The sequence below is a fragment of the Dromiciops gliroides genome, chromosome 1 (assembly GCF_019393635.1).
Source record: "Dromiciops gliroides isolate mDroGli1 chromosome 1, mDroGli1.pri, whole genome shotgun sequence".
Classification (NCBI taxonomy): domain Eukaryota; kingdom Metazoa; phylum Chordata; class Mammalia; order Microbiotheria; family Microbiotheriidae; genus Dromiciops; species Dromiciops gliroides.
In genome coordinates, this window is record NC_057861.1 from 591,617,024 (window position 1) to 591,641,401 (window position 24,378).

The 24,378-nt window shown below is 42.0% G+C and overlaps 2 protein-coding genes across 7 annotated transcripts in view; both read right to left on the bottom strand.

Annotated features, from left to right (window-relative positions):
* The window catches only part of ABAT (4-aminobutyrate aminotransferase), a 134,747-nt gene that overhangs the window by 91,086 nt on the left and 19,283 nt on the right, over window positions 1–24,378 (bottom strand). Inside the window, exon 1 of one of the 3 annotated variants that reach the window (XM_044004621.1) lies at window positions 4,386–4,491. The exons of 1 other annotated variant lie outside the window; for it this stretch is intronic. The gene's annotated coding sequence lies outside the window, so the exon portion shown is untranslated. Of the gene's footprint in view, window positions 1–3,192; window positions 3,591–4,385; window positions 4,492–24,378 lie in introns of those variants that run through there. One more of the 3 variants, XM_044004635.1, reaches the window with a different exon arrangement.
* The window catches only part of LOC122755806 (high affinity copper uptake protein 1-like), a 68,174-nt gene that overhangs the window by 24,522 nt on the left and 19,274 nt on the right, over window positions 1–24,378 (bottom strand). Inside the window, exon 1 of one of the 4 annotated variants that reach the window (XM_044004646.1) lies at window positions 4,386–4,491. The exons of the other annotated variants lie outside the window; for them this stretch is intronic. The gene's annotated coding sequence lies outside the window, so the exon portion shown is untranslated. Of the gene's footprint in view, window positions 1–4,385; window positions 4,492–24,378 lie in introns of those variants that run through there. 4 annotated transcript variants of the gene reach the window in all.

The following is a 24,378-nucleotide window of genomic DNA, read 5'->3' on the forward strand; positions in this document are numbered from 1 at the left end:
TACCCATTGTATGCTGAGAAATGATGTCCTTAGCTCTGCTCCCCAGTTGGGAGGCCCTTTTCTTTTACATTTCAGGTCTGTGAAATAAATACCTTTTCAGACTTATGGCTTCTTTTCTGCACATGGTGAACTTGAGTCACAGATCATTGAATATTAGACTTGTAAAGGGATTTTAGAGGTCATCAAATCTTATGCTTATGATGAGGAAACTGAGAACTGGAGAGAGAAATGAAAATGACTTCCCCAAGGTCACATGGTGAATGTAACCAGGGAGTGAATTGAGATCTCACTGCCCCTTGAATGACTGGCCTTTCCCCAAAGCTTAAAGAACAGAGATGCACAGAGGTTAGTTTCACTTTCTGGGGTTCTGAGTAACCCGAGGAACTCAAATCTAAAAGGAGAAACAGGAAAAACAATAACTACAAGCCTCAAGGTATATACTGGTTTTACAACTTTGGTTATCAATTTCCTCTTAGTAATGTCATAAGAGGTTTCTATGGTAATATTAATAATAATAATAATTCACATTTTTATAGCTTTAATGTTTGCAAAGCACACAATATACTCATATTTCCTTTGATCATCTTAACTCCACATATCTTATTTGATCTTCACAACATCCCTGAGATAGGTGCTATTCTTATCATTTTACAGATAAGGAGACTGAGGTTAAAAGATATGCTTAGGGGCAGCTAGGTGGTGCAGTGGATAGAGCACCGGCCCTGGAGTCAGGAGTACCTGAATTCAAATCCGGCCTCAGACACTTAACACTTACTAGCTGTGTGACCCTGAGCAAGTCACTTAACCCCAATTGCCTCACTTAAAAAAAAAAAAAGATATGCTCAGGGGCAGCTAGGTGGCGCAATGGATAGAGCACCGGGCCTGGATTCAAGAGGACCTGAGTTCAAATTCAGCCTCAGACACTTGACACTTACTAGCTGTGTGACCCTGGGCAAGTCACTTAAGCCCAATTGCCTCACTTTAAAAAAAAAAAAAGATATGCTCAGGGGCAGCTAGGTGGCGCAATGGATAGAGCACCGGGCCTGGATTCAAGAGGACCTGAGTTCAAATTCAGCCTCAGACACTTGACACTTACTAGCTGTGTGACCCTGGGCAAGTCACTTAAGCCCAATCGCCTCACAAAAAAAAAAAAAAAGAGAGAGAGAGAGAGAGAGAATGATGCTCAGAACCAGACTGCTAGTAAGCAGTATGAACCTGAATCAGGTTGTTGAACTCATGTCTTACTGATTGCAGAAAAATTCCATGTTTTGTTTTTCTCAGGAAGCCTTAAAAAGTCAAGAAGGAGCAATTTAGGAGCATTCCTTCTCAGGAGGTAAGGGAATAGATGAGATGATCTCTGGAGGGGATTTCCAATCCAACAACCTGATGTCCAAGTCATCAGAATTGTAAAGCTGTATCCCCAGAATTCAATTTACATGTTTATAGTAAGGCTGCATTTGCCCCTGGACACATTTATAACAAGTCATTACAATAACTCACATGTGTAGAGAACACTTTCTTCACCACATCCTTTTGAGGTATGCAAGCATGAGAAGTATTAATTCCCATTTTACAGGGGAGGAAACTGAGGCCCAGAGAGGTTAAATGACTTGCCTGTGGTCACACAGCACCACTGTCGTAGTCCTCATGAAACTGATCCTTAAGCACTTATCCTGTCTATGGGTACTTATATGTTTTGTTTTCTAACTAGACTATAAGCTCCCAGAGGTTAGGGAACACATCATTTACTTCTTTACAGGATCACCAACAGGCAACAAACAGTTACGGTTACATATTCTGTCAATGTCATTGACCATTTACATGAGGCACTTCAACTAAAGTTGCAAAAAGGCTATACCAGGTGAATAAGCATGGAAAACACACACACAAATAATTTGAGGGTCTGCTATCAGAAGCAAATTGGAAATATTTATTTATTCACTGTACACATATGTACTCTATATGAAAATGATTATAAGCCTAAAATTAAATGTCATCAATTTTGTCTGTTCTCAGCTTCTAGATTAAACGTACATTTCCACCAAAATTGTACATATGTGATAGTCTAACCCTTTATTAGCTCTTTGATTTGTAAGCCACTTTGCAGTTTACAAAGAACTTTTTTTTTTCATTTGATCTTCCCAAAAACCTACTGAGGTAGGCAGGACAGATATTAACAAAAACAGTAAATCACATTTATATTGCCTTTTTAGCTTTTCAAAATGCTTCCCTCGTAACAGTTCCCTGAGCTAGGATGGTACAAGCATAATGATGCCCATTTTATAGATGAGAAAATTGAGGCTTGGTGAAGCGACTTACCCAAGGTCACATAGTTAGCTAGTAAGTGCTGGAAGTAGACTTTGTACCCAAGACTCCCAACTGCAAGTCCAGTACACTTATCTTATTAGCCCAATTTGCAAATGAGGAAACTGAGACTCCAGGGAGTAAAGCAAAGCATCCAAAATCACCTGGGTTTCCTGATACCCAGACCAGGGCTCTTTCCCCCATACCATGCTCTTTCTTTGGTTCTAGGAGGTTTCAGTTAAGAAAATACCTGGTTGTTTTAAGGGTTAACATGACCACACAGTTAATAAGGCGAATGGGAAGGAAAATACACAAAGCTTCCTAAAACTTATTGCTAGTTTCCCAAATATTAAAAGAAGTCCAAGTTATCTAGCAGACCTAGAGCCTACATTCTTTCAATAAACTACATCATGTCAATAAACTCCCTCCCATTGGAACGGAATTAATGAAACAAATCCAAGTCATGTCCCAAGGAAAAAGGGGACATCTATTTAAAAATAACAAATAAAAACTAAAAGCCTCCCCTCAGCACACCTAAATGGAGAGCTGGGGGGGGGGGGGGCCGGGTGGGGGGGTTCAGTTGTTGGAGAATTGAAATATTTCTTTGGGAGCTTGACATCACATCGTTCAAGGTGACCCTCACTTCATCTCATCGGCTGTTTTTGTAAGTCGGCAACATAAGCAAATTCCGCATGAATAATGTTTGCAAATATCACATTTTAAAAAATCTCCTTTCTGGCTTTTTCCAGGGAATGAGTGCCTACCCATACCCTCCCCTGCTTAAAGAATTCTGCCCTAACTGGCGGAACATCCATCCCCCCCCCCCCCCCCCCCCCCCCCCCCCCGCCAGACACAGTCGTCCCTGCGTACACACATACACACACTCACAGAAGGAATCCAAGACACTCGTGTGGCTTGGGTTGAAGATTTCCAGCAGGCAGCTCGCAGAGTTTACATTAATTCTTCTGTTTCATTCGCGAGATTTTCTGGGCTGCAGCATGTGGGGTGCATCCTAAAGGGAGATCTTTGCTCTCAGCCCCCCTCAGGAGCTGCTTGGGACTGTCAGTCCTGAGAACGTGGATCACTCACAGGGGGAGGGGGAGTCACACGGCAGCCGCCCGCCATCTCAGCTGGCAGAAAGGATAACCACCTATCTGAACCAACCCGGCTCTAGAAAATTGTTGGGCTCAGCCAGATCCCAAAGAGGAAGAGTAAAGAACGAGGGGTTGGGGGGGGGCTGTCATGAGATTGAATCCCTGTTCATCTGACTGTAAAGATTCTCCTGTGCTCTGTCACAGACATCCGACCCCACTGCGATACTCTGTCTCTCCTCCCCCCTCTACCCCCTACCTGCCCGCCCCCCCCCCCCCCGCTTGCTAAGGTTCTCTTTGTGGCTTCTTCTCTTCCTCATGAGGAAGTCAACTAGCATAATAATGAACCCCCGATGAGAACAACAGGGCTTTTGAATCTTTGGGTCTCTCAGCGTCTTCCGCACGAGCCCAGCAGCTGCCAAAGCAGCCTTTATCATCTCCCTGCATCTGGCAGCATTCTGCTGAACACATCCATTGAACCCTCCCCCAAGAGGAAGAAGTTCCCACCATGCTGCTCGGTTCTATCCCAACCTGCCCTGGGTTTGATTAATCGGGGCTCCTGAGCCTCATCCGCACCCATTCATCCATCACTGGCTGAAGGCCCTTATCGACTCCTACCCACGCTGGGATGCCTAAGAGAGGGAAGAGGGATGCCATGGAACTGGAGAAGGAGGGGGCTGGGGGCTGCTTAAGATGGGGGGTGATGGTGGAAGGACAGAGGTAGAACCCAGAGCTTTCTGCTGTATTTCTGGTGCTGAGAAACACTGCAGGACTTGGGTGCCTCTAATCAGTTGCCATGACAACTGCCTGGGGATGGAGGAGTGGAGTACTAGAGGAAACAGCAATGGGGAAGCTGTGCAGCCTGAGCCATTTTGGCCTGAAATCACTGTGACAGTGCTTCAGCACAGCTATTACATGGTTGCTGTGGCAACCAATGGGAGAAAATCACAGAGGAAATCTATAATTATTACAAGCCAGATACTGACTTACCCAGCGCAGTAATCAGCACATTAGAGTGATCCAATCTGAACTCCAAGAAGAAAGTCTCCTTTTCTGGGAAATGAAGCACCAGGAGAAGAGGCCCACCAGCCAGACCTGTTTATCACAGAGCCCAATGAAAACTAGGAAGGCTCAGGCTAGAGCAGCACATTTAATCGTTTAAAAAAGAGGAGGGGGCCTCGATCTGACAGAGCTAGATTTACTGCTCATCTGGCCCACATCCTATAATGCTTGTTTTTCTTGACTTGACCTTTCCCAAGTGACCTTGGAGATCCCTTCTGGTTCTAAAGCTGTGATCCTTGGCTGTGACTGGTTGTGGGGAACTTCTCTCCATTAAAGCAGAACAGCAGAGGTTAAGTGGCTTGCCCATAGTCACACATCCAAAGACATGTATGTATCAAAGGCAGGAACTGAACCCAGGTGTTCCTCGCATTAAGGCTAGCTCTTTGTCCACTAATGCCATACTGTATTTTATGATTACTGATCTGTAAATATTAGTGTGTAGTCAGTCTTCCCAAGTAGACTATATGCTTTGTGAGGTCAAGGAACTGTGCGTGTCTTTTATCTCTTTGAATTCCCAACAGAGCCCTTTGCCTTGAAACGAAAAGGCCTTTTTGAAATGTTTCCAATTATTCCCTATGACAAAAGTGCTGCTCTAAGTATTTTTGTTCACATGGGTCCTTTCCTTCATTCTTTGATCTCTTGGGGAAATGTGAGTAGGAGTGGTTTATCTGGGTCGAAGGGTATTCACTCACAGTTTAGTGACTTTGGAGTATAGTTATGAATCACAAATGAATGAAATTGCTTTTGGACACACTCAATGCTTCATCTTCTCTCTCTGTACCCTTTCATTAGCTGTTCTGGAGTGCCTGGAGTGTGCTTCTTTCCCGACCCGGCCTCTTGGATTCCTCAGTTTAAGCTCAAGCCTCAGCTCAAACACCACTTTCTACATGAGACTTTTCCTGATTTCATCAGCCACTAGCTCTAGCCCTTCTAAAAAACACTTTGTATTTACTTTTTTGTTGTTGTTGAGGCAATTGGGGTTAAGTGACTTGCCCAGGGTCACACAGCTAGTAAGTGTCAACTGTCTGAGGCTGGATTTGAACTCAGGTACTCCTGACTCCAGAAGCTGTGCTCTATCTATCACCTAGCTGCCCGCCCCCCCCCATTCATTTTGTATAAAGAACGAGACAGAAGAGGATCATAGATTTAGAGTAACTCGCCCAAGGTCATGCAAGAAGCAATCATCAGAGATGGGGTTTAACTATATTTAAGGCCAATGTTTTTTCCATGCTGTTTCTCCCATTCGAATGTGAATTCCTTAAGGGAATGAATTTATTTGACTTTTGCTTTGGTATCCCAGGTGCTCAGCACAGTGCCTGAGACTGACCAATTAACTGGTACTCAGTAGAGAAAATAGAGACACTATTCAAGAATGTTATATCTTAGTCCTTCCCATTGAAAATCACCTTCTTGGCAATTCCAAGACTCACAATGGAAAATGCTATCCACATCCAGAGAAAGAACTGATGGAGTCTGAATGCAGATCGTAGCATACTATTTTCACTTTATTTTTTCCATGTTTATTTTTTCTTTTGCTTTGTTTCTTCTTTCACAACATGACTAATATAGAGATATGCTTTACATGATTATACATATATAACCTATATCAAATTGCTCACCATCTCAGAGGGGGGTGTGTGAAAATTTGGAACTCAAAATTTTATTTTAAAAAATGAATGTTAAAAAAATAATAAAAATAAAAGTTTTTAAAACGAATGTTTAAAATCACCTTTACATGTAATTGGAAAAAAATAAAATACTACTTAAAAAGAAAAAAATCATCTTCTTGGGTACTTTGGCTATATAGAAGAAACATAGCTCATTATATTACATGAAAACTTTCCAACTAATAAATGTTTGAAAAAATATGAGTACCTATGAACTTGGCTAACTGTCATGTTTTGGGTGTTCATATTTGTATGTATGCATGAATGAAATAGACACACATATACACACATGTGTGTACATACATGCATACACATCTATATCTATTTTTGAAAGTATAACCAGGCACACATTTCAGAAAGCATAATGTACCTTGCAAAGCATTATGCCACAGAATCTAAAATGAACCCAATGCTTACTCCTAAGGCTAAAGCCAAAATGTCAAAATGGTAAATGTCACACGGATTTGGGAGAGATGGAAATGGAACACATTAACATCAGAAGAGTGCAGGGCAAGCAAGCAGGGCATTCAGCAATACTGTGTGCACCAGTTAAACCAACAATTTGCAAAAAAAAAAAAAAAGGCAAAGAGCTGACTCAACAGAATTAGAAAACCTCCACTTTTTTGGGGGGGGGGGTGCAGGGGAATGATAAGATACATCATAGAATTTTTTCTAGAGTTGAGAGGAATCTTTTTTTTTGTTTTAAGTGAGGCAATTGGGGTTAAGTGACTTGCCCAGGGTCACACAGCTAGTAAGTGTTAAGTGTCTGAGGCCGCATTTGAACTCAGGTCCTCCTGAATCCAGGGCCAGTGCTTTATCCACTGTGCCACCTAGCTGCCCCTGAGTTGAGAGGAATCTTAAAGATGATTGATAGCTCAAGTCCTTGTTTAGCAGGTGTGAAAAATGAGGCCTGGAAAAGGAAAAGAACTTGCCCAAGGGCCACACAGCTAGGTAGTGGGAGGATCAGAATTAGAGCCCAGGCTTCCTGACTCTTGGTCTAGTGCTCTTTTTCACTAATTAGGAGGTTAGAAATTCATCTATCAGGCTCTTTGAAGGTTAACCTATCACTCCACAGGATACTAAAAGTCTCAAGGCAAAGCAAAACTATAAGCATTTTACAAACATATAACTGAAATAAGCTTGAATATTCAGATCTAGTTTAGACAAAAGATGGAGCATTTAGGAAGTGCTTACTAGGTATAAACACTTACCATGCTAAGCACTGGGGATATAATGACCAGCAAGGGAGACAACCCTTCCTTCAAATGGGGAAGATAATACATCAAGGAGAGCTGGAAAGGGTGAGAGAGGGAGAGAGAGAGAGAGAGAGAGAGAGAGAGAGAGAGAGAGAGAGAGAGAGAGAGAGAGAGAGAGAGAGAGAGAGAGAGGTTGCATGGTGAGGAATGTCCTAAAATGCCACAGAGGCCTGTTTCTGGGCAAGATAAAACAAAAACTCACCTAAGGGGGATGAGGGAGGAAAGGGGATAAGGAGCAGAGTCCAAGATTCTGGTGGAGGGAGATAAGGACCATGGGTAGATGGCATGGTGAGATGGCCAGGAAAAAAATCAGGCATGAATGCTCTCAAGCATCTTTTAGGCATCTTCGTCTTTAATTCCTTAAACTTCAGAGGGATGGATTTGACATATATTACTTAATATTAAAAAATCTCTTTATTAGCTATTTAAACCAGTTCAGAATTTCTTGCCAATCCTCAGAATGTATAATGAATTGGACAGTTGCTTCTGTCACCGATTTTCCTCTTTCATCTCACCCTCTGGAGCAAGGATAATGAACATCCACATATATTTGCTTTTTCTTTAACATGGAAGGAGTGACTTCATTTTTCAACATAATCATGTTAAGGAAAAACAGATCAGTTGCTACCTTCTTCCACTCCATCTTCCGCCCCCCATAAGTATTTATTTTGTTTTTGGTGAAGCAATTGGGGTTAAGTGACTTACCCAGGGTCACACAGCCAGTAAGTGTTAAGTGTCTAAGGCCAAATTTGAACTCAGGTCCTCCTGACTCCAGGGCGGGTGCTCTATCCACTGTGCCATCTAGCTGCCCCTCCCCCATAAGTATTAAGGCATCAGCTGCTCCCTGTTATGAAGTTAGGAAGACTTGAGTTCAAGTCTCACTTCTGACATACTAAATGTGTGGCCCAAGACAAGCCACTTAACCTCTTACTGCCCAGAGCAACTATATGTTGCTATATTTACATTGGTGAATAGTTTCCTCATCTGGGAGATCTCTATGTAAAGGAAAATACAGTTTTAAAATCTTTTTTTTGGGGGGGGGTAAGGCAATTGGCGTTAAGTGACTTGCCCAAGGTCACACAGCTAGTGTCAAGGGCTGGATTTGAACTCAGGTCCTCCTGAATCCAGGGCCAGTGCTCTATCCACTGCACCATCTAGCTCCCCCGAAAATGTAGTTTTGATTATTTTCCCATATTACTTTGGCAAAGAATGCCTCTTAAAAATGCCTTTTGATTGATTAATTCATTCATTCATTTATGGCCATTTCAGACACTTGATCTATACCTTTGGAATTGTCCCTTAACTGGGAGATCAGAAACAGAAAGAACAAGAGTTGAGAACAGCAGAGGAGACTTGGAATTAGCTCCCTTTAGGGGAAACCTACTATTAAACTCCTCCAGAGACCCAGGTGACCCCAGAGATAACAGTGGATATTAACGAGTGATGAGGGATTCTCCAAATGAACCAAACCAGATTCCAGAACCAAGCAAAATAATTGCTGGGCCAGCAAGGAGATAAGAATGAATAAGCATCGAGAGACGGAATCATCATGTAGCAGAACAAATCTGAACCTTACTCCTTACATGTACTAAGTCCTGTGGATTGTCAGGGCCGACTCTCTAATGTCCTTTTTTTGGGGTTGGGGGAGGATAAGGTAAGTGTGGGCTTCAGTCCTTGGGTAATTCTTTAAATCTGGATGAATGTTGAGGTCCCTGGGATTGGTGGGTTTCATTGGAGGGACCACCTACCAATCATGCGTGCTTTTCCCCCAGTAGGTGTGCCTCAATCTGAGTATTATTATAAGTGTGGCGGACATTATAGAGTTCTGGATTTGACATGCAAGAATGTGGGTTCGAATCCTGCCATTTACTACCTGTAGTAAAAAAAAAAATCTCAGGCAAGTTACCACCTTTCTAGTTCCCTCATTTGTAAAATAGGACTATAATCTCTAAGATACTTTTCCCATTGTAAATCTTTGATTCCATGCCTTCTTTTGGCCTCAGTTTCCTCATTTATGTATCAAAGGATCATAGGACTATAGATTTAGAATCAGAAGGGACCTCAGTGGTCATCTAGGACAGTGGTATCAAACTCAAATAGAAATGAGGCCCACTAAATTGTACATACAGATTCCTGTGGGCCTCCTAACAAAGTAATATCATCTATGTTTTATCGTATTAATTATTCATTTTGTTAAATATATCCCCATTACATCTTAGTCTAGTTTGGACCACACTCAAGAGTGTTGTGCATTGCCTGTGGCTCACGTGGGTCGTGTGTTTGATACCTCTGATCTAGTCCAACTTCCTCATTTTATAGATAAAAGCTGAGGAAATGGAGGGAGACAGAAGTTAAGTGACTTGTCCAGGGTCACACAGGTAGTAAACAGCAGAACTGGGATTTGAGCTCTGTTCTCCACAGCCAAGGGTTCTTCCCACTACTATCTAAGAGGTCTCTTCCTGTCCTAAACTCTATGATCTTATAACTTGTTTCTGTCTTGGTTCCCTCACCTATAAAATGAGGTTAGTCTCTATTGGCAGTTCTTCAACTATAAAGGGGTCCCGAGGTCAAAACACTTGCGAACCACTGGACTAGATGACTTTGAAGGACCCTTCCAGCTCTTCTTTCTATCTACAATCTAAGTATGCACTCCTTCATTTTACAAACAAGGGAATGAACGGCTAGGGAGATAGGAAGTGTCTGTCTTGCTCAGGGCCACAGGGTGAGTTAACACCCAATCCACATAATCAGGCAAAAGCTATGGAAGGGAGTAGGAGGGGTGTGTGTGTGTGTGTGTGTGTGTGTGTGTGTGTGTGTGTGTGTGTGTGCATGGTGCACGACACCAAAGTCTACTTAAAATGCCTTCTTTTAAAACTGCTTTTTGAAATTCAAGAACTCTACAAGTAAGTGTCACTGGCAAAGCACGAGTGGGTTAGAGAAAGGTAGGAAAGAAGAGAAATTCAGGGTAAATGCATTCAAGGGTGCAGGTTGGCACTCAAGTGTTTGCATACCTGGGTACAAGACTTCCACAGATAAGAAAAAGCACTAGATTGGAATCCCAGGTCTGTCACTCACTCACTAAGTGTGTGACAATGGGCAAGTAACTTAACTTTCTCCAGGGCTCAGTTTCTTCACGTATAAAAATAGGAAGTCAGACTAGATGCAGGGCAGCTAGATGGCACCATAGTGAATAGAGTCCTGGGTATGGAGTCAGGAAGACAATGTCCTGAGTTCAAGTTCAGTTTCAGACCCTTACTAGCTGTGTGACCCTGGGCAAGTCACTTAACCCTGTTTGTCTCTGTTTTCTTATCTGTTAAATGAGATGGAGAAGGAAATGGCAAACCACTTCAATATCTTTGCTGCAAAAACCCCAAATGGGGTCATGAATTGTTGCATATGACTGACCGCCATCAACAAAGACCAGATACCTGAAAAATTCTTATCTTACAATCTAGTGCACCTGAGAGTCGGGGGACTGACTGACTACTTCTTCCCCTTAAGAAGTCAAGTCCAAGAGACCACAACAAGAGATATTTGGAAGCAGCAGCTGATGACAGTGAGAGTGTCTAGACATTTAATTATAGGAAAACAACTATTGAATAACTGGATGCGGCATTAATAGAGAACCCCAGAGGCACTTGAAAATTGATCTGTGTTCAGTTGGATTTCCAAAGGTGTGGAAATAAGATACAGGCTTCAAAGTGGATCATAAAAAGGGACATTAACTTTTTTTTGGCATTTAACCAGCTAAAATTGGATTTCAATCCCCAGAAGGAAATATTTAAAGCTGAACTTCAATCAGTTCCATCTGAATGTCAGTGCATTTTAAATTCACATCAAGTTATTTTTTTTCTTGTTTCAACCACAACAGAGGAAGACAGGTGAGAGAGGAGAAAGAGAAGTAGCTATCCAGGGAATATGGATGGAGGCCAGAAGTTTCTCCAAGACAAGAAAAGAGCAATAGTTCTTTGTCCTTGGTTCATTTTTAAAGAAAAACTAAGACATCTTTGGATCGTCTATAGAATAAAGTCCCAACTCCTCAGCCTGGCATTTCATGTCCCTCTTTTTACTGAACTGAATTGAAATCACAGGGCTGACTTGCTTCTTAGAAAACAAATATAAACTCTTGGCTATTATGCATGATTTCAAGCTTGGGCTACAAATTTTGGAGAAACCATAATATGCCAGCCAGGCAAATTCTGGTGTTCAGCCACAGGTCATATTTCCAACATAATACCCATCCAAAGAAACAGCAAAATAGAGCCCAAGCAGACTCTTTTCTCTGAAGGGCTCAGCTTGCTTTTACATAAATCATCTCCTCTCTCTTTACATCATTGGGACAAATCCTGACATTCCAATTTAAAGGGGGAGAATCTGAGCAGTAGAGGTTAAGTGGCTGGTCACAATGAAAGCAGTTAATCAGAGGCTGGTGCAGGGAGCAGAGGGTATATTTGTTGATGCTTAATTCTGCCCACCATTTCAGTATCCAGCTTCTGTATTCTTGTAAGTTGTAGAAATTCAATTCTTGATTATATTTTCCTTTTCACAGATGCCTTGACTTCTCTGGAATGATGAGGTTAGACAGACTCAGCTCCAAGGTCCCCTCAAATACTGAAATTCATGAATAGTATTTCTAGGCATTGAGAGGAAAATCTCCAGGTAACCTGATGCTCCAATCTCCCTTCTTTCTTTTTCCTACCATCCAGAAGAAGTCACATGAACTTGCTTGGAAATGCTAAAGCCTATCTTGGCTACATCCTTTATTGTACCAGAACAGAAGGTCAACGGAGAAGATAGGACTAGGAGACAACCACTTTTTCTATGAGAAAACTCAAAAAGTGAATCCTCCCCAATTTTAGCTTCTCAGAGTACTTTCTCCACAACAGTAGTCCTGTGAGGTCAAGTATAAATATTACTATTATGGACTGGACTTGTGATTTCATTCGTAAAAGGAACTCACAGTAGGGAAATGCCCTCTACCAAAGCAGAGGACACCTGTACTGCTACTCTGTAACCGAATCTTTTTTTTTTTTTTTTGGTGAGGCAATTGGGGTTGACTTGCCCAGGGTCACACAGCTAGTAAATGTTAAGTGTCTGAGACCGGATTTGAACTCAGGTCATCCTGACTCCAGGGCCGGTGCTCTATCCACTGTGCCACCTAGCTGCCCCACATGTAACTGAATCTTAAGAGAGATGTGGGGTGCATGGAGAAGTTAAGTAATTCATACAGGGTGACACAGTCAGTATATGTCAGAGGCAAAACTTGAACCCAGTTCTGAGGCCAGCCCTCTCTCCACTCTACCACACTAGCTGTCATATTATTAACCCCACCTTACAGGGAAGAAAACTAAGGCATGAAAGAATTTGCCATGATCACATAACTACTAAGTCAGAGAATCATAGATCAATCAACCAATCAATCAATCAATCAGCATTTATTAAGTACCTACTACATGCTAAGTGCTAGGGATACAAAAAGAGGCAAAAGACTTCCTACCCTGGAGGAACTTACAATCTAATGGAGGAGATCATAGCATCATAGATCCAGGGTCTGGAAGGGCTTCAAGAGGCCATCCAGCCAAACTCCTCATTTAAAGATGAGGAAACTGAGTCTCAGAGGCGGAATCCAAATACTGAATTCCTCCTTATGCCATGTGGCCTCTTGTCTCTTCTTGCCACTCATCATTGCCTTATGCTTCTTGCGACTATTTGTTCTCTTTCTGCCTGTCTATACAGAAAGATACTTCTCACCCTCTTTACAGTCTCTAAGGATCCTGTTCCATGGTCCAGCTCCACTTTTTCTTTTTTTCCAGTCAGGAGATTAGCAATAGCTCCCCCTTACCTGACTTTCCCCCTTAGGGATGCTTGGAGTTGGTGGGAGCTCTTTTTGGGGGCAGGGGAGGTGGTGTGTGTGTGTGTGTGTGTGTGTGTGTGTGTGTGTGTGTGTGTGTGTGTGTGTGAGTGTAAGTAAGGGAGGGACAGATGAAGGCAGTGCTGATGCAGAACTCCAAGTTCACTTGTTCCTTCATGCTCTCTTTAGCAGTGAGAACACTCACTCCCCCACACGGCGGCCTGCCAGCCAGCCAGCCAGTTCCAATTCCAGTAGGGAGCTCAGCAGTACATCTTTTCTATTTCCTACTTTAAAAAGAAAAGGGGAAAAAACTCAACTGTTTCCTTTTTCAGGTTTTGGAATGTGTTTGGCTTCTCTGTTTTTATTTTTTCATTAAAAAAAATCCCTGCCTTGAGAGAATCTGAGGATAGGACTAGCTAGTAGGTTGTCTGTTAGGCCTATGAAGCCTGGGATAAGGAGGCAGCACGGAGTGCTTTTAGGATCACAAAGCACCTCATATACATTTTCTCATCTGATTCTCACAATGACCCCTCATGTGGAAACTGAGGTTGAGAGAGGTTAAGCTTCCAGGGTTATGCAGCTCATGACTATCTAAGGCAGGATTAGAACTCAGATCTTCCTGTTTAAGGCAGGACTTGAACTTAGATCTTCCTGTTTAAGGCAGGATTTGAACTCAGATCTTCCTGATTTTAATTCTGGGGCTCTATTCACTATTTGACCTAGTTGCCTCTATAGCACACATAGATAAACTGTTGGATTTGAGTCAGGAAGACAAAAATGAATCCTGCCTCAGGCATTTATTTACTCATCCTGTGACTCTGGGAAAATCAGTTAACCTCCATGGGTCTCAGTTTTCTTATTGGTAAAATGAGGTGGTCGGATATGATGGCCTCTAAGGTTCATTCTAATTCTAAATTTATGATGCAATGATACCTTCCTTTAGGTGACTACCAAGACAGTTCTCTACCATCTGAGGTAGCTAATGGCGCAGTAGATACATGTTATCAGCCTGGAGCCGAGAAGACTTGAGTTCAAATCCAGCCTTAGACACTCACTACTTCTTGTGACTCCTCAGTTTCCTCAACTATAAAATGGGGATAATAACAGTACCTACCTTTCAGGATTATTGTGAGGATCAAAAGAGATAATAATTGTTAAAAGCACATAGTATGCACTATATTAATATTCATTCCCTTCCTTCTTCACCCTACCATGTCCTGATCTCGACTATGGGTAGCCAGGAAGCTGGTCCTAGGGGTAGAGACATAGATCCCCAACCAACCCATGAGCCAGTTTCATTGGAGAGACTCATCTTCTCTCACCTTCTTTTTCATCTGCCCTAGTACTTTGCTGGGTACTCAGGACACACAGGGAGGTATTCTCTGGCTTTCTTGAACCCTGACACAGTTATACTGGCTGCCCATGGTTATACCCTCTCACCAAAACATCTCCATTCTGAGAAAAGTCTGATCATCTCTCCTGACAATGTACCAGTCAACATATTAACATCTATTAAGCATGATAACTGGATGAAGTTCAGAGAAGATCAAATCTGTTTATTCCCAAATCTCCCAGGAGCTTCCAGCAAGCAGGACATACTGACCAGACTGTTTCACAGTATTCCTTCCATATTGGAAACTCTGACCACCAGTCAACCAACTAGCAAGCAGTTATTGAGTTATACTTTAATATAATCTTTCTAGAGCAACAGTGTTATGAAATGGCCACTGTCTAACCCTTGACGGTTTACAGAATGCTTTCAGAGATACTCCCAAATCCAGAATCTCAGTCTGAAGGGGCCATCCATTCCAACCCATATCTGAACAAAAAGCCTCTGCGACATTCCTGACTCATCCAACCTTAGTCTGAAGACTTCTCCTGTCAGGATGCAGCCAATTCCCCTTTTGGAAATGTGTTTTATCTCAATCTTCACAAAACTGCTGAGTTCAGGTTGGTGGCTGACTACTGCTTTAGTTAGATTGGAGCGTTTCAAAGCAGACTTTTGAAAGCACCAGTGACACCAGTGCCCTTGCTGTTCTTTGAACAAGATACTCCAACTCTCCTCTTCCATCATTTTCACAGATTGTCCCTCACGCCTCAAATGCTCTGCCTCCTCATCTCTGTCTCCTGGCCTCCCTGGCTTTCTTCAAGTCCCAGCTACATCTAGGTGAATAGAGCACTCCCTGATCCTGGGGTTAAGCGGACCCGAGTTCAAATCTCACCTCAGAAACTTACTAGCTGTGCGACTCTGGACAAGTCACTTAACCCCAGTTGCCTTAAACATCTGGGGCCATTTCCAGTTGTCTCCATGAATATCTTGTCACTGGACCCAGATGACTCTGGAGGAGAGAGTGAGATTGGTAACCTCACACAGCCCTCCCTCACTTAAATCCAATTCACTGCAAGTCATGACATCACCTCCTGATGTCATTGTCCTCTTCAAGAACGAAGGACAAACAACAAAATTCCTCCTTCTACAAGGAAGCCTTTCCCAATCCTACTTAATTCTCATGTCTTTCCTTTGCTGGTTACTTCTAATTTATCCTCTATGCAGCTTGTTTGTATACAGTTGTTTACATGTTGTCTCCCCCCATTAGGCCGTGAGCTCCTTGAAGGTAGAGACTGCCTTCTGTCTTGCTTTGTATACCCAGAGTTTAGTACGGTACCTAGCACATAGCGGACAATTAATAAATGCTTGTTCATAGACTGACTATGAAGCCTTCCTTGACTACCCCAGCTACAGATAACAATGATTTATTTTGTTTTTTTTTTTTTGAGGGGCAATTAGGGTTAAATGACTTGCCCAGGGTCACACAGCTAGTAAGTGCCAAGTGTCTGAGGCTGGATTTGAACTCAGGTCCTCCTGAATCCAGGACTGGTACTTTATCCACTGTGCCACCTAGCTGCCTTAACAATGATTTAGTACTTTACATAGGATATGTTTTCCTGAGAAGGAAATAATGCTAAATCTTTATTATTTATGCTGATGGGAAAAAATGGTGCTTCAGAGAGCATCTGACTTATATGACTTGCCCAAGGTCACATAGTTAACAAATGTTTGAGCCAGAGATCAAAACCAGGTCTTCCTAGACTAGCACTTACTGGCTATGCATATGGTACATATCCTGTACCGCCTTCTATTGTAGTTAAGTGATCTTCCTTGGTGAGCTCATCAGCTCCCATGGGCTTAATGATCATCTCCCAGAAGACAACTTCCAAATTTATATAAGAACCCTTGTCTCTCTCTCTCTCCCCTGGGCTCCAGTGCCTCATCATCAATTGCCTGTTAAACATTTCCAATTGCACGTCCTGTTGGCATTTCAAACTCTATGTGTCCAAAATGGAACTTACTATATTTTCCCCCAAATCCACTCCTGTTCCTAATAGTCCCATTTCTGTTGCAGGCACCACTATTCTTCAAGTGACCCAGATTCATGATATTGGAGTCATCTTTAACCCTTCCCTCTCCTTCATCTCCTATGGCCAATCTATCATCCAATTCTATTGATTCTGCCTCCCCCACGTCTTTCACATTCTCTCCACTCAGTGCCATCTCTCCTTTGGTTCAGAACCCCATTGCTTCTCCCATAGACCACTGAAATAGCCTCCTACTTCATCTCCTTAACTCCATTTTTTCTCACTGTCTAATTCATCCTCTGCACAGCTGCCAAATTGACATTCCAAAAAACCAGAATGGGTTATTTCACTCCCTTACTCAATCTTCAGTACCTCCTTGTTGCCCCTAGGATAAAATATAATCTCCTTAGCCTGGAATTGAGAACCTTCAACAACTGGGCTCTAAAGCAGGTTCCTATTTCATATTGCTCCCCACACACACTCCCCATTTCAGTCAGTCATACTTGCTTACTTGTTGTTCCACATGCATGACATTTTTCTCTCCTGATGCCTGGAATGTATGCCCTCCTCACCTAATGCCTTATAGAATTCCTAGCTTCCATAATGGCACAGCTCAAGGATTCCCCCCACCCCCAACCCAATCTGGAAAGTAACTCTTGTGGAGGAGGGGCTAGCCATCCTCACCAACTGTACACTGTCACCTACCAGAAAGGCAAGTGAGCTTGGCTGAAGCAACAAGGCCCCCTGAGGGAGAGACAGGAGGTAGTATAGGCCAGGTAAGTCAAACTACCACCACTACCATTGTGACTTCCACCCCTCCTCAGAATCCAAAGGAGATAGCCTCAAATACTGAAATCAAGAGCCTTGGGAACAACAGTCCCACTCCCAAACTATTGACCCTGCAGCCGTCATTGCGAGGAATCACTGTGGAGAAGGGGGTTCACCTTTGTTCATACCAATAACAACTGCTGATCAACTGACACCAATAAACATGTAAGCCCTGAGAGGGGCAGTACCTCCCCCACCCCCACATCACTGGCCCTGCTTCTAGCCAAGCCCTCATTGGCAATCATCCCCAGAAGCAACCCCTGTGGAGATGAGACCTGACATCAGCATCTCCAGGTGCTCAGACCCTTGCTCTCTCAGCAGCCACAGTGACTGGAGACCACCAACATCCTTAACACCGTCATTTGGCTCAACCAAAACCTCTTAGATAAGTTGTCTCCCCAATTAGAATGTGAACTCCTTGAGAACAGGAAAGGCTGTGCTTTTATGTTGTATTCCCAGCACTTAGCACAGTGCTTTGCATATCATAAGCCCTTAATGAAGTTTTTAATCTGTTCGAAATAACTTTGTATACCTTTATGTATACTTATTTGTGTACATGCTCCTATCTCTCATTCCAGTGAGTGTGAGATCCTTGAGGGCACAGGATTGTTTTAATTCTTGTCTTTGCATTCCTAGAACACCTTGCTTAGGAGTTGCTTGATAAATGTTTGGTGAGTTGAACTGAATTGAATGTGTACATGTCTCCTCTCTCCCATTAGATCGAGGTTGACATTCAAGGCTCCAATCCAAATGCTCGGCCTTATCTCACACTACTCCCCTTCATGTATTCTGTATTCCAGGCAAACTGCATCACTCTCTGTTCCTGTTCTTAAGCTATCCTCCCTCTTCCATTTCTCTGCCTTGGCTCATGACTTCCTCCATGCCTAGAATAGATTCCTCTTCCATATCTGCCTGCTGAAGTTCCTCCCTTCTTTTGAGGGTCGACTCTGATGCTACTCCCTCCATGAGGTCAGAGGCTCACATCATCCTTGATCTAAAGCTGGAAGGAATCTCACAAGGCATATAGTCTAACCCCCATAATTTTACAGATGAAGAAACTGAGACCCAAGGCAGTTAAATGACTTGTGCAATGTCACAGAGGCTGTAAGAATCAAGTGGTGAACCTAGGGCCTCTGCCTCCAGAAGGCAACACTCTTTGGATTGTATTGCTCTAAGTGATTTCTCCCCCTTCAAATCTTTCAAAGCCCTTTTCTGGGACTTGTCCTTTATACTTATCTTACTCTCTCTGGTATCGGTTATTGGCATACTTGTCTGAGAAATATTTATCTGTGTAGTCACCGACAGTGCCTTGGACACAGAAAGCACTTAATTGTTTACTGTTGAATAAAATCAAGACACTGGCCTACTGGTATATTGTCAAAAACATCCCTCAGTTTCCCTATGCCTTCTGGTGAGGATTTGTGTGTGTGTGTGTGTGTGTGTGTGTGTGTGTGTGTGTATGTGTGTGTGTGTGTGTGTGTGTGTTCCAGTGTCAACCAGGTATATGTAAATGAAATGATCCAGAGGGTCTTCAACTTGACAGAGGTCTTTGAGCAAAAAACATCTAGATTCAAAGGCAAGCAGGCTCAGGTCCCAGCTTGGGACCAGTTCCTGCATGGTTGCCTCTCAAAAGGCTACTCAAAGCTTACCTAAGGTGAATCTTAAATATCAAGTGAGCTTCCCTGCACGCCCACTATACTCCTGAACTGTTTCCTCTAGTCTAGGAGAATGTTGGACTTGGAGTTAGAAAGATCTGAATTCAAATACTGCCTCATACACTTTCAGTGTGTATGGGCAAGTCACTTAACTTTTCTTTCTCTATGTGCCTCAGTTTCCATGTATATAAAATTACAGGATTGTAATCAATAGTTCCTAAGGTCCCTTCCAGCTCTGTAAGAAGATGGGATTTGGAATTCTTAATATACAGAGAACACAAATGTCAAATCCACCTTGTATCTTAAGTAGAAGTGGGTTTGTGGCCTATGTGTTGCATCCATTCTTGGGCATTCAGAGTACATAAAGCCCTGGGAAAAGTGGCTGAATGACAGAATTCATAGGAAGGCTGTCACACTGTAGTGGGAAGGAAACTCAGTCACTTGGTTCCTGCAGAAACCTAAAATTAAAACAAGGCATAAACTTCTTATTGAAGCCTGTCAAGTCCATCTGCTTCCCACTCCAGCCACTGAACAAAAATCTAGGTGAATTCTTTTCTCTTTCCTCTTTCTCAATAAGCCCTAAACCAACTCTGAACCATCTCCCTGACAATGCTACTTTCTTCTTCCCTAAAGGTGGTAAGGGAGCATTTACCCAGCATTTTGTTTTGACAAAGAACTTTCCACATAAGCAGAGTCATGACTCTGCTCATTTCATAGATGAGAGGAGACAGAGAGAAGAGAAATGACTTTGTCAAGGTCACTGCACAAATCCCAGGGAGAGAAAAGGAGAAAAAGCTCCAGGATTCCCTGACTATGTTCCTTCTGGGCTGCTACATTCTTAAGAACCAATCTCTTTCTCAGCCTGGTGAGTACAGCACAGACAGAGGATACTGGGCTTTGAGTTATGTTTAAAAAATGCCAAGAAAAGGGGGGCCCAGATTTCAAGAAGATTCATTCCCTTCAAAGGCAAGGAGACACAGTTGCTGTTGGCAAGACTTCTTTAGTTAAAATTTTTTGTTCTGAGGACCTTCTTTCTGTCCTTAATTAGTATCCTAACTCTTCTTCCTGCCTAAAAGCTGTAGCAAAATCCATCCCCTGGGCCTCACTGAGGGCTATTAATGCCATGAAGATTACTGGTACTGGTTTCGGTGATTTGAGAGTCTTTAGTCACAAAAGCCAACCAATCTTTTTAACAATAATATTCTTCCCGTATTGCTATATGGCTGCAAATCATAAACCAACCAGACTTTCTGAAGAATCAACATTGTAGGGGACTCAAAAGTAGTGGGCATAAGTCGTTTTCACCTTATTAGCAATGATAACTCCCATAAGCAATGACATAAAAAATATTAGCGGGCTGAATGTAAACTTCTTGATGGCAGGTACTATTTTGTCTTTGTATTCCCCATACCAAAGATAATTCCTGGCACATAGCAGGCACTTAATAAATGCTTGCCAAATGGAAATTAATTGTATGATCAGAAAAGAAGGTAGGCTCGCGTGGTACAGTGGAAAGTATACTGGGATTGGGGTTAAGAACCTGAGTTTATATCTAGTTTTGGCTACTTTGTGTATGACCTTGAGGAAATCACTTCAGTTTTTTTTCTCTTAGACTTAGTTTCCTCATCTGTAACATGAGGGGTTGTACTAGATAATCTCTCAGATCCCCTTTGGCTTTGAATTTAAGATCTTGTGGTATTATCCATTGAGCACAAAAGGGCTGGACTAGGACCCAGAGAATGTTAAATGATCTAGAACAGTGATTCCAGCCTATAGGACTGAGGCATTATGGCAAGGGATTTACACATAGGCATAAATTTTTACAATTGACAGTTACTAATAGTACAATTACCATCCTGTGTGGAGTCCATGACATTTTTTTTGACATTATAAAAAGGAGTTACCACACTTGAAAAGCTTAAAAACAAGGACAAGGATTTTTGGATAGATCCTTTATGGAGGATTTGTGGGAAGACATGAGCAAGAATCACACAGGGTGAGGATGTATGAATGGGTTGTAGTTGGGTTTTCACCATAGGAGCTTAGTTACTTCAAACACCTTGAATACTGGCCTAATCATTCATTCACTCAACAAACTCTTATTAAGAATCTACTACATACATTGTATTGTACCAGGTGCTAAAAAGATAAATAAAGAACCTAGGAAGGGGAGACAAGAGATGAAGGAATGAATGATTAAGTGCTTACATACATCATCATGTACCTAACTAAATAGGACTCCAAAGGAGGAAGTACCCACATGGGAGAGATCATCTAACAAAGTTTGATGTATACCAGCTGCTTTCAAGAAGAAAGCCTCTATGAGAGTGGTCAAGGTTTTTCCATTTTCAAAAAGAATCCATGGTAGAGTAAAATTTAAGTGAATTTTAGAACTTTGTAATTTCTTCTGGAGACCTTTCCCTAAGAGTCATAATAACACCTAACTAGAGTTTATGTTGAAACTGAAACTAATTGACATACATATCCAGGAAACTATGGGTTATTTAGATTCAGTGTTTTCAGTATGGAATATTCATTCTGGGTCCTCGTGATATATGTTAGGGTTCTTGTCTCCCTCAATGATCTCTGTCGTGTTGGCATTCACCTTAAATTTGAGGCTCACTCCTCTTGGTAAAAGGGACCTTAGTTTTCAAGGGAAAAAAATCCAAAGCAATTACTAGTCATAGGAAAAATATTTCTAACCACCATTAATTAGAAAAATGCAAGTTAAAGCACCTCTGTCACACCCATCAGATTGGCACTGGCAAAAAAGGAAAATGACCCATATTGGAGGGGCTGTGAAAAAAACAGGTGAATTGTTCAAGTCCTTTTTTTTTTTGGGTGAGGAAATTGGGGTTAAGTGACTTGCCCAGGGTCACACAGCTAGTAAGTGTCAAGTGTCTGAGGCTGGATTTCAACTCAGGTACTCCTGACACCAGGGCCGGTGCTTTATCCACTGAGTCACCTAGCTGCCCCTCAAGTCCTTCTTAAAAACAATATGCAACTATGTCCATGAAGTTATCAAAATGTGCATACCTTTTGACCCAGCAATACCATTAGTAGACCTCTATCCCAAAGAGATCAAAGAAAGACTAACAGGACTCATGTGTATGAACATCACTATAGCAGCTCGTGTGTGCATGTGTGTGTGTGTGTGTGTGTGTGTGTGTGTGTGTGTATGTGTGTGTGTGTGTGTATGTGTGTGTGCACGTGCTCACACGATGGCAAAGAACTGGAAAATAAAGGAATGCCAATCAATTAGGGAATGGCTGAACAAGTTGTGGCATATGACATTGTGCTATAAGAATGTTGTTTTAAGAAAACCACAGAAGACACATATAAATTTTTACAAAGTGAAGTGAGCAGAACTAGGAGAACAATTTATACTATAACAACATTATAAAAACAAACAACACCGAGTAACTTAAGAACTCTGATCAATGCAATGAATTATGATTCCAGAGAATCACTGACGTAGACTTCTTCTCTTCTAATAGAGAAGTAATGAGCTAAGTATACAGAATGAGACACATTTTTGGGATATGTCCAATATGAGAATTGTTTTGTTCAACTATTTGTTACAAAAGTTGTTTTTCCCCCATGGGGAGGGGTAGAAGGAAGAAATAATAATTGCTTGTTAAAATAAAAGGGACAGTAGTAAACCTCCTTGGGTAGAGATCATTTCGAAGCTATGAAGTCTTTTAAAATTAAATTTGTTTTCAACAAATACCTACTTTCTCTTCCCCCCTAGCCTTGGGGAAAACAAAAGCAAAACAAAATTCTTATAACAAATGTGTATAGTCAAGCAAAACAAATTCCCATGTTGGCGATGTCCAAAAATGTGTCTCATTCTACATTTATGGTCCATCACCTGTCTGTCAGGAGGTGGACAGCATGAGAAGTTTATGAAATCTTCAACAGAATATGACCAATACCTTATTGTGGATCTCTCCCTGAAATCATCAGAAGAACTGGAAAAGTTATGGCATTAAATAGAAGAACCTTCTAAAACATTTTCTGCCTCCCCCCCCCAAAAAAAAACTTGCTGGAATCTTTTATTTGCAAGAACCTCTGGAACCCATGCTCCCCACTTTCTATTGAGAATGTAACCATTTTTCCAATTCTTCTGCAGGTCTCAGAAAATCCCTGCAATGCATCTCACAACCCCAATATACTGAAACCCAGCATGGGTTTAGGGATGGGGGAAAGTTTATTTGATTAAAGCTCTCTAATGTCCTTTTTTTTTTTTTTTTGGCGGGGCAATTGGGGTTAAGTGACTTGCCCAGGGTCACACAGCTATTAAGTGTCAAGTGTCTGAGGCTGGATTTGAACTCAGGTACTCCTGAATCCAGGGCCAGTGCTTAATTCACTGCGCCACCTAGCTGCCCCTCTAATGTCCTTTTTTATCCTTTTATCTTAATGAGTTCACTTCTTTGAAAACTGAGAATGTCAAAGTGGGTGAGGAAGCGGATGCCCAGATTCATGAAAACGACATCCATCTTCTGAGCTAAAAACAGCTCTGAGGAGTCCTCCTGTCTTGGTAGAGTGAAGGACAGTTTAATTAGATTTTGTTCTGGCTTATATGGCATTGGTTTTATTCTTTTAAAACCCAGACTTGTGTCTTAATCAAGGCCCTTGGAACTGTCAGGCACCAGGGTGAGGAGGGCACACCAGGTCTCTGGCACAAGTAGAAAAGATCAGAGACTATTCCTGAATGCCTTGTTGGGTGGGCTAGCTCAGGCACAACTATTGGCTTATAAAAATGACCTACTAGACTAAAAATAAAAAAGGTCCCCCAACATAAGATTGTGTTGGATTCTGTGTTTTTAGTTCTGGCTATGACAAGGTTGATAATGTAAGTAATGTCTGCTTAGTAGCCTTGAGGCTGGTACATTAATCTCAATGAGAAATGTCTTATTTCTGCCATTATTTCTATTCATTTCCCTCTCTGTCTCTCCATATGTCTCTTTCTCTCTTTGTCTTTCCCTCCCTCTTCTCCTCCAAACTAAAATACCATGCCAAGTCTAGCTAGGGCCAGAACTACATTGGGGTATATGGGGAAAGGGTACTATCACACTGCAGTTACCTGGATCCCAACTGTACTATTCTGTACCTGCTAATTCTTTGTTTATTTTTTATGGGTACTGTAACAAATTCTGGGCCTGATTAGACTAAACATTTTGAATACTGGCCTAATCATTCATTCATTTGATGTATTTATTAATCATCAATGATATATAATGTACCTGTGTAAACTCTGTCCCAAAGCCCCTTGGTATGATAGGCCTCTCTCCTTATTGGTGGAGA